The following is a 9424-nucleotide window of genomic DNA, read 5'->3' as shown; positions in this document are numbered from 1 at the left end:
GAGGTCCCTTCCACCTCTCCAGCCACGATCCTAGGATTTTTGATGCAGGAGAAAGTCTCTACTATGTGGTCAGCCAGGGGCTGCTATCTGTTCACCAAGAAGGGGTGGAGAGGAGAGAGGAAGTGGAGGGGGAGGAGGAGGGAAAAAGGGAGAGGAAGGGGAGGAGGAGGAGAGGGAGGAGCTAGAGTGGGGAGATGATAGGGAGCTGGCAATTGGAGAGGAGGGGCAAACAACTGTATTGGAACCATAACACTCCATGGAGGTTTCCCAGCTCTTGGAAGGCCAGGTGGCAGAAATGTTGCTAGATTTCCATTCTACAGGAAAATAAACTGAGGACCCCCAAAGTGCAAAACTTTAGTTGCTGCAGTAATCGCTGGCCTCACAGTCTCCTCTGGAAGCTGGGTTTGGGGGGCAATTGGAAGAATATTTATCATTCTTCCCCAGAATCTGACTCTTGGTGACCCTGTTTGGGTTTTTCTTGGCAGATACTGGCATGATTTGCCATTTTCTTCTCATATCACAGCTGAGGAGACTGAGGCAAAGAGATGGAGTAACTTGCCCAGGGTCACATGGCTAGTAAATGTTTGAGTCCAGATTTGAACTAGGGTCTTTCTGACTCCAGGCTAGGCTCTATCCACTGCTCCACCTGAGAGGGTCTCCACTCCCCCAAGAAGAGAAATCCTTGGTCACAGAGCAGGAAGGAATCACAGATATCACCTGGATTCTAGACCAACCCCCATTTTACAAATGAGGAAACTGAGGTTCAGGGAGGTGGTGACTTGCCCAAGGTCTCCTGCTGGGGTTTGGGCCTAGATCCTCAGACTCCAAGTCTTGGTAGCCTCAACCTCCAGTTTCTCTTCTCAGTAAATGTTTGCATGTTTCTAAGAAAATCAACCCCTTCATATTTAAAAGCACCCTGCTGGTGGGCAGACAAGTCAGGCTGGCTCTGGCACTTTTCAGGGGCCAGTCAACAGGCAGGCTTTCTGGGGCAGCCACTGGGACCATAAGGAGAAGGGTAAAGGAGAGGCCGGCTATTTAAACAGAGGTGGGGGCCACCCCCCCACGGAAGGGCAGCTCTAGCCACCATTTACTGCTCATTGCCCATCAGGCCCTTGCACAACTGAGCCTCAGAGCTAAGGAAGACGAGAAGTGGGCTCAGCTGCAGAGCCACCGTGACCTCTGGCTTTTCATCCCGGGAAAGAGTTCGGGGAAGGAGGGCCCAGAGGAGCCTTGCCCGAGCCCAGAGTACCAGACTCTGGGAGAGTAGTCAGGAAGGAAGGGAGGCGGGCAGGCAGAAGGAGACACAGCCCCGGGAAGTTGGGAGAGAGAGAGCAGAAGGAAGCGCCGGTCTTCCTGGACAACCTGGGTCGGAGTGGGGGGGCTTAGACACGTCCTGTCCGGAGCAGAAGAGCAGGCACGGAGGGGTGGGCCGCGGGGCGTGCCCAGTCATGATGGCAACTCTGCCCGAACTAGATCGAGATCTCTGATCCTTCTTCCTCCAGAAGTTCAGGCTGCCTCTCCCTCACTCCGGAAAGGCAGGATCGCTGGCTGCCCAGCTCGCCGCTCCCTCCTCCTCTTCCTCCATCTCCTCCTCCTTCACCTCCTCCTTTTCCTCCTCCTCCTCCTCCTCTCCTCCCTCCTCCTCCTCCTCCTCCTCCTCCTCCTCTCACGCTGCCGGGGCTAGCGCCTTCCTCTTCCTCCCTCCTCCACTCCCTCCTTTGTAGCCGGCCTCCCCTCCTCTTCCTCTCAGGAAGCTCAGTGGCCAGCCTCCCTGCCTCCAGCGGAGGCCACTGGGCTGCAGCTTCTACAGCCCCCTCCCCCCGTCCACTCCCCTCCCTTGCCCGGCCCCCGCGGCTCCGGGGCCGGGTCGGGCAGGGGCACCCTCCTTCTCCAGCCCTTACAAGGACAAATCTGCCGAGGGGAAAGAAAGTCAGGAATTCGGGGCCCTGACGTCAGCCCCCAGCGCTCCGGGCACTCTCAGCCCGGGAGACTGGGGGAGGGGGTGGGGAGGGGATGGGATGGGATGGGATGGGATGGGGAGGGGGGGAAGGAAGGAAGGAGGGGAAAAGGCACCAACCAGCGGCGGCTCCGGCTCTGCTCGCCTGCCGAAGTTTCACTTTTTCGCTGGGGGTTTGCTCCCTAGCCTTGGGTGAGGTTCCCTGGGACTAAGTAGCTTTAATAGAGCGGGCGGAGGCCGGTGTGCACGGCAAGGTAAGGGCAGGCTGGGGCCAGGATGCACGGCGAGTGCAGAGGGGCGGAAGGGAGAAAGGGGCACGGCGGCGGGGCGCCGCGCCTGCCTGAGTTGGCCGTGCCATGGGACAGGGGCACGGCCGTGGGCAGGGAGGGGGCCGCCCGGCGAGCGGTGCCCTCTGGAGGGACAGCAGCTAGCAGGGTTGGGGACAATGCACGGGGGGGGAGGGGAGCCCTGGGTGCCGCCCGGGCACCACCCCCTCCTCCGCTTCCCTCCCCCACCGCCTCCTCCTCCTCCTCTTCCTCCTCCTCTAACCGCTGCTGCCGCCGTCGCTCGGGCCGCCTCCTCCCCGGCGAGGTATTGTTGCCAACCCTAGCTCCCCCTTCCCCTCCGGCCTCTCCCCCTCCCCTCCCTTCCCCTTCTTCCCCCTCCCTACGGCCGCTGCGCCCTCGCCAGCCCCCCTCCTTTGCAGCCCGGGCCGCCGCTGGGCTGCTGGGCAGCGGCGCTAGCGCCTCCCGGGGGTGCCCGTGCCGGGGCCGCGCGGCTCCCGGGGCAAGGCCACCTCCGGCCCGGCAGCCGCACCTTTGCTTCCTAGGCAGCCTCCAGCTCCCAGGGGCAGGCGTCTACCTCGGCCCGGGCCCCAGGGTGTCGGGTGGGGGAGCAGGACGGCTGCATTCCGGGAAGTTCACTTCAGGGCCTGAGGGCTCCTGGGAGGGCAGAGTTGGGGAGCTGAGGGGCCCCTCCCTGCTCTCGCAGGGCGTCCTCCGGGAGGTGGCTGATTCTGGGGTCCCTAGTGGGCGGGGCATCTTTCTCCAGGGGCAGGAACTCACCTTTTCTGAGCTAGCTGGGTAGCTCCCTTGGGGTAGAACCCAGCCCATGCCCAAGGGAAGCAGCGGGCACGGTGGGCTGCGCTGCTCCTGTACTCCAGCCTCCCCAAAAGTTAGAGAGAGAAGGCTGCACCGCGGATCTGGGTTCAAATCCATACCCTTTCTGTGCGGCCTTGGTGTGGAGTCACTTCACTTTTGTACTCCAGTCCTTTTTTGTAAAATGCGGGGTTTGGACTTGGTAGGTTATCCAGGACTTCTTCAGCCTAGGTAATATCTAGGTATCTTCTCTCGCCAAAAGAAAACCTTAGAATTCCGGCCAGTGCCTCTGTGCCTAGACCTCAGCTCTCTAGGGATTCCAGGTCCAGATCAGCGCTAGAACCTCACCTAGATTTCTTCTTGCCTTCCCTACTGTTGTCCCTTTTCCTCTGCTTGTTCTATTCCCCTTAATAAAACTAATTCACACTAAGGTGTTAGTGACTCCATGTGTCATCTACTTTTTGACATTTGCCCTTTAACATTGGCTGATGAGTCTTGGATACATTTGACCCAGAGAAGTGACTGGTGAATCCTCAACCAAACCATTTGGGCAACCACCATCTCTGCTTAGTCGCTAGGCTTCTTCCCACCTCCTCTGTCCATAGCCCAAACCTACTCATTGATTCATTCATTTAGTGTATTGCTCTGGGTCCCTAGAAAAAAGGGAGACAGTTCTGAACACTTCCATTCCTCCCCCCCCAACTCTGCACTTAGGGAACTCCTTTGGGGGTCAGAGATCAACAATAGACTGGAAGGAGTCTAGTTTGGGACTTCATCCAGTCATTCTCATGGAACACCGAAGTATTCAGTTGGCACTACTGATAGATAAAATTATGGCTTTCAGCTCTCTGGGAGCATGTCACGTAGTATTTATTATTATCTAATCCTGTTTGTGGTTTAGTTCAGATAGAAACATTCCTGGGACAAATCATTGTCCACTCCTTAATCTTTGACTAAGTGGCTGCAATGATCCACTGTGTACAGAAGGTTGGGGGGTGGGGTGGGCCATGCTTATTCACCTCTGGAATCTAGAATATTCATGATTGTATCTGAGGGGGAGGGGCCCTATTCACTTCAGATTCTAGAGTATTCATGAATGCATTCAAGCATACCCTCCATTCACCCAGGTCTATCTGTAGGTAGATGGCTTGGTGAGTTTCCCCTGGTAAGAAAATCCATCATCCTTACCAATGGCCTGCAGCTGCCAGGAGTCCCAGAAAGGAAGGATCTCCTTAGACAGACCCAAAGTCCATTGCCTGGCCTAGACTTAATTGATCCACCCCATTTATTCAGTATCTACTCTAGTGGCAGCTGGGGAAACCAGGCCAGAAGTGAAGCAATCCCTAGGTTTCTTGAAGCTCATGGTCTGGCTAGAAGATGTACAGGGCTACATAAAAGATCTAAAAACTGCCTCTAATCCTGAGGTTTGTAACCTTTTGTTTCACACACCCTTTTGGTGGTCTGGTGAAGCTCATGCACTCCTCAAAATAATGCTTTTAAATGGATAAAATAAAATATGTAGGATTACAAAGGAAACCAGTTATGAAAAAAATTGAAAAGTCACAGGTCACTGACCCCCACTGTAGGTGATTTGGGAGGAAAGGCAGCAGAAGCTGAAGGTATATTACATGAGGCCATTTGTAGAAGGTAATAGTGTTTGAGGTGAGCTTTGAATGCAAAGATTCCCAGAGACAGAATTGAGGAGCATGTGTATCCCAGGTCATGGAATGGGGCAGTTCAAAGGTAAGGAGGCTGGAAATGGAGCAGTGTGTATGAGGAACAGCGTGAGGCCAATTTGACTGGCCTGCGGAATGTGTGGAGGAGAAAGCTGGAAAGGTTTGGGGGGGCAGCTGGGAAAGGCTTTAAAAACCAACTGGACAAACTGATTGCTGATCCTGGAGGTAATAGAGAGCCAGGGCTATTTATTCAGAGGCTGGCTTAGCTGGTGAGGAACTGGTGTTGCCTCCATGATGATGAAGAATCAGAAAAACTCCAATGGAAAACTGAGAGCAGCAATGTTAGGATTATTATTTTTATTATTATTGTTTTTCCCTTCATCCTATCCCAACCCCCCATTTATTCTATTCTCTCTTTTGACCCTGTCCCTCCTTAGAAGTGTTTGCTTCTGATTACCCCCTCCCGAAGTCTGCCCTCCTCTCTATCATTCCCCCGTCCCCTTTCCCCCTATTTTCCTGTAGGGTATGATAGATTTCCATACCCAGTTGAGTGTATATGTTATTCCCTCCTTAAGCCAAATCTGATGAGAATAAGATTCACTCATTCCCTCTTGCCTTCCATGGATTATTTTTTAAACACTCAGCATTGTACTGTCAGTTAAGTGTGCTCTGTGCTAGGCACATGTGAAACGAACAAAGAAATGCCATTCCCTGTCCTCAAGAAGCTTATTGTGGGGGGGGAAAGCAGATTGGCGAGGGGGGAGGAAGTATTTATAAGCAGGACTTTGGACACTTATATAAAATTGATTTTCAGAGTCTCTGGGACTAGCCCCAGATAAAAGATACATAGATTTGAAACAATTTAGCAACAGTGTTACACTGCCAGCATGAATGTTACACACAAGAAGACTACTAGGAGACATGAGGTTAGGCACTGGGGTTGTGGGCAGCCAGAATGCCAGGGTTGGAGATGGGATTTGAATTAGGCCTTGAATGATGAGTAGATTTGCCTAGGTAGAGGGGAGAAGTGGCATCTCAAGCTGAAGAATAGCCTGAGCAAAATAGCTTGGAGTTAGATGCTGGCTAGGCTGAAGGCAGAGGGAGGAGACCCGGCTCTCCAGCACAGAGAATCCTAGGAGCAAAGCCACAGCAGATGAAGTTGAAAAGCTATGATGAGTCCAGGTTCCAGAAGCATGGGAAAGCCAGGCCCAGAAGACTGGCCTTCATCTTGCAGGCAATGGGGAACCTTTAGAGGCTTCAGAGCTCTGGAGGAAAAAGATGGAAACTGCAGTTCAGGACAATTGGCCAGGCAGCAGATGTACAGGATGCTCGGGCAAGGGGAGGAATTGAAGGTTAGAAACTCCATAGGCTGTTTCAGTAGTCCAGTGTGGGAAGAAAGGGGCTGGGGGAGAGTGGAATGAGTAGCCAGTGACCTGGACATTCCACTAACCATTTATATTTAGCTCTGGCACGCAGTATATGATTTTTTGTGGTAGGTTTAACTTTCTAATTACGTTTTGCTGAAGCTAAAAGTAACGTTCTTTTCCATTCCCTTAGCAAGTGGAAATGAAGAAAGGAAGGATCCGATAACTTAGAAATGGGTTGTGGTGACAGGACTATTGTTGTGATGCACACTAATAATTGTCCTAAGGGCAATGAATTGGTAGCCTTTGTGACTGATGAAATCCTGCCCGGGCCTGACCTTGGAGAAGTTCCCCTGCTTGGGCCTCAGTTTCTTTAGTAAAGCAGGAGTGTTGAGGCTCGATGGGCTTATACTAGAAGTGCCCTTTCCACCAGAGAGCAGAAATGGTGAGGGTACAGTCGCCAGATGTAGGCAGTGAGGCACCCACAGGCAAAGGCGCTTACCTGTCCATGGCCGCAGGCCCATACAAAGGGAGGCTAGAATTCAAAACCAAGTCGATCCTGAATCCAGTCACTCAGTCCAGCCCCACAACACTGACTTAGCCTTTTGCTAGTGGCTAATCAAGGTGTTAGATGATATGCACCTGGGGGAATGGGAAGCTGACCAGGCCCTCCCTCCTATGAGCATTTGCCTTCTCATTTAATTCCTTCCAGGGATGCCCAGAGAAACCAGCTGGGCCTTCAACTGATGGGCCACTCTGGTTCCTGGCTTCCTGAGTCCTTGGCGGAGGGGAGGCCCCCCAAAGGGCTCGTCTTCCCTCCCTTTCTCTTGCCCAGCCTCTGCCCCGACCCCGCGGCAGCCCTGTTTTCTTTTGGCCTGAGTCTTCTCTTTGATGGTGTCCATGGTTCCCCTGCCTTTCCCGAAGCACTGGTACAACAATGGAGCCCAGAGGCATTTCTAGTTGTTTTTGGGATTCTGGTAGGTCTTGGCTCAAGCAGAGTAGGAGGCTTATGCTTTGGCTTCCCCGAGGGCTTGCGTGGGGGCAGAGGGAAGGGGGTAGGGAGGAAAGCTGCTGCGGCTGGGGGCCACAAATGTGGGAGCAGCTCAGCTGCAGCCTCTTGGGCTGGCCATCTCCCCCTTCTCCTCCAGCCCTAACTTCAGCCTTCCACTCCACACAAACTGTTCTGGTTGCTGATTCAGGACATGCCTTACAAATAGTTTCCTTTCTTCTTCTAAAAAAAAAATTACTCATTTTAAACTTAAATACAAAATGAGAAGAGAAAAAAAAAGAACATTGCCATGCACACAGCAGAATGTGAGAGGATTCGATATAACGCTTTTCTTTTAAACAAGTATTTTCTTTCTCCTAACATCATTGACTTCCATATGATTCTTCATCATCCCCATTCTCCCCAGCACACATAAGCTTCCCTCATGACAAAGAAATACATTGTGAAGCCAAACAATCTAATGCACTGGCTGCATCTGGCGATGAATGCCTCATTCCACTCCCATAGACCACCACCCCTTGCCAAGAAGAGGAAAGCGTGCTTTGTCCACTGGTGCCTCACAGCCATGCCTTATCATTGCCGTGGGTCCCCTTCGAAGGTCATTCAGTGCTACCTTCTGATCATTTTGTACAGAATGCTCTTGGTTATACCATCTCCCTTCATCTTTAGACACTTCCGCCTTCTCTCCTCTTGGGATCATGGGATCTCAGCATCCCAGGATTTAGACTTGGGAGGATACTATCTTAGAGCTCATTTAGCCAAGGTCCCTTGATTTACAGAGGCCCAGGAGGAGACAATTGTCTCTTTGGCCTGGTATTTGAGGCCCTTCCTCTGGCTCCTGTGAAAGCTTACGTTGCTAATATCGGCACTCAAAGCCTTTGCATTACTGGCCTTCTCCCTCCTCACCTCCAGTGGCCCTCCAGGTTGAACCTCAATGCCTGAGGCACCTCTGAGAAGCCTTGCTCGACTCATGCGGTCATTAGTGGTTCCTCCTCCTCTAATTTTCTGGTCTTTGCTTTTGTGTGTGGAAGCCGTGCCCCCCTCCCTTCTGCTCCTACTCCCCTGCCCCTCAGAATGTCTGCTCCTTGAAGGCAGGGGCTGTTCAGTCGCTGGGTTTGGCATGGCTCCTGGGCTGTGTGTTCCTTTGTAAATGTTCATCAGCAGCTGAGATGCAGTGAGTCTGTGAATGGCCTCACCCATTAAAATCACACATCTTCCAAGGCTTGGCTAAAATCAAATGTGACATACTTTCCACGTCAAAGTGAGATGCCGCCGCATCTGTGATTGGGCTATGGAAACAGTGTCAGGTTGGGAGTCAGAGGGCCTGGGCTTTTGTGCACCTTCCTAGTGGGCAACCCCTTTGGCCTCATTTGTCTGAGAAGAGGATTGAATTCAGTGACCTCTGAGGGGCCTTTCAGCTGGGAACTTCTGATCCCAGGAAACTATCACCATCTTTGCAGGCGCAGTGCAGACCTGCAGTCTTTGTGAAAGCTTCCTTCCCTAGCCACCATAAGTGGATGTGATCTTCCATAGCATCTGCTGCCTTCTGGTTTCTGGACATTCATGTCAGCCACTGATGCAGCTTTTACACTTTGTGAAGGCAGGTAGAGATGGGGCAAACTGCTCTTTGCATGGGCCATGCTCGGAGTGAAAGCCCTTTGTGGATTTCAGACAGCCCTGCGAGTTGACCGATCCTCTAGGAGGCCTGGTGTCCAAGCTCAGTTCCCCAGTTCAACCACTGACCCTAAGGCAAGACCTGGTCAAGGTCAGTCTGAAGTTTCTCAGAAGTCCTAAATGGAGACTTAGCTCTGCCTTCCGACTCTCCCATGGTGGGTGGTGAGGATGAATTCGGGAATATATGTGAGCTCAACACACTGCTGGAATGCATGGTAGGCCTTGTTTTGAAGACTGTAACGTGCTCCCCCCTCTAATGAAACCCTCTTGCTAGGCTTCAATAAGATGTGGAACACTCGGTCAGTCAACAAACATTTAATAAGGCTCACGTTATGTGTCAGGCCCGTATTAAGCCCCAAGGATACAAAGAAAGGCAAAAGCAATCCCTGCCTCCCCAAAGCTCCTACTCTAATGGAGGAGACCCCATGCAATGTTGTACAAACAAGACAGAGACAAGATAAGTAATCTGCGAGGGAAATTGGGCATTCATACTGAGGTGGGGGCTTCATACTGAGGTGGCCTCAAAAGACCTCTTGAAGAAGATGTGACTTGAACTGAGTTTTGAAGAAAGCCAGGGAAGTCAGGAGGTAGAGATGAGGAAGGAGAGCCAGACAGTACAAAAACAGGGAGGTGGGAGATCTCAGCAG

The 9424-nt window shown here is 52.4% G+C and overlaps 1 protein-coding gene across 4 annotated transcripts in view; it reads left to right on the top strand.

Moving 5' to 3' along the window:
• The first annotated feature begins 2059 nt into the window (after positions 1-2059).
• Positions 2060-9424, top strand: part of LPP (LIM domain containing preferred translocation partner in lipoma) — a 709534-nt gene continuing 702169 nt past the window's right edge. For 3 of the 4 annotated variants that reach the window (XM_020989038.2, XM_020989040.2, XM_078147348.1), the window contains exon 1: positions 2060-2211. The gene's annotated coding sequence lies outside the window, so the exon portion shown is untranslated. Of the gene's footprint in view, positions 2212-2478; positions 2549-9424 lie in introns of those variants that run through there. The other variant, XM_020989041.2, reaches the window with a different exon arrangement.

This window comes from Phascolarctos cinereus, unplaced genomic scaffold, assembly GCF_003287225.1.
Source record: "Phascolarctos cinereus isolate Bilbo 61053 unplaced genomic scaffold, phaCin_HiC Scaffold_7;HRSCAF=346, whole genome shotgun sequence".
Classification (NCBI taxonomy): Eukaryota; Metazoa; Chordata; class Mammalia; order Diprotodontia; family Phascolarctidae; genus Phascolarctos; species Phascolarctos cinereus.
The sequence above is the reverse complement of the archived record's forward strand: the minus strand, read 5'-3'. Positions and strand labels throughout refer to the sequence as shown.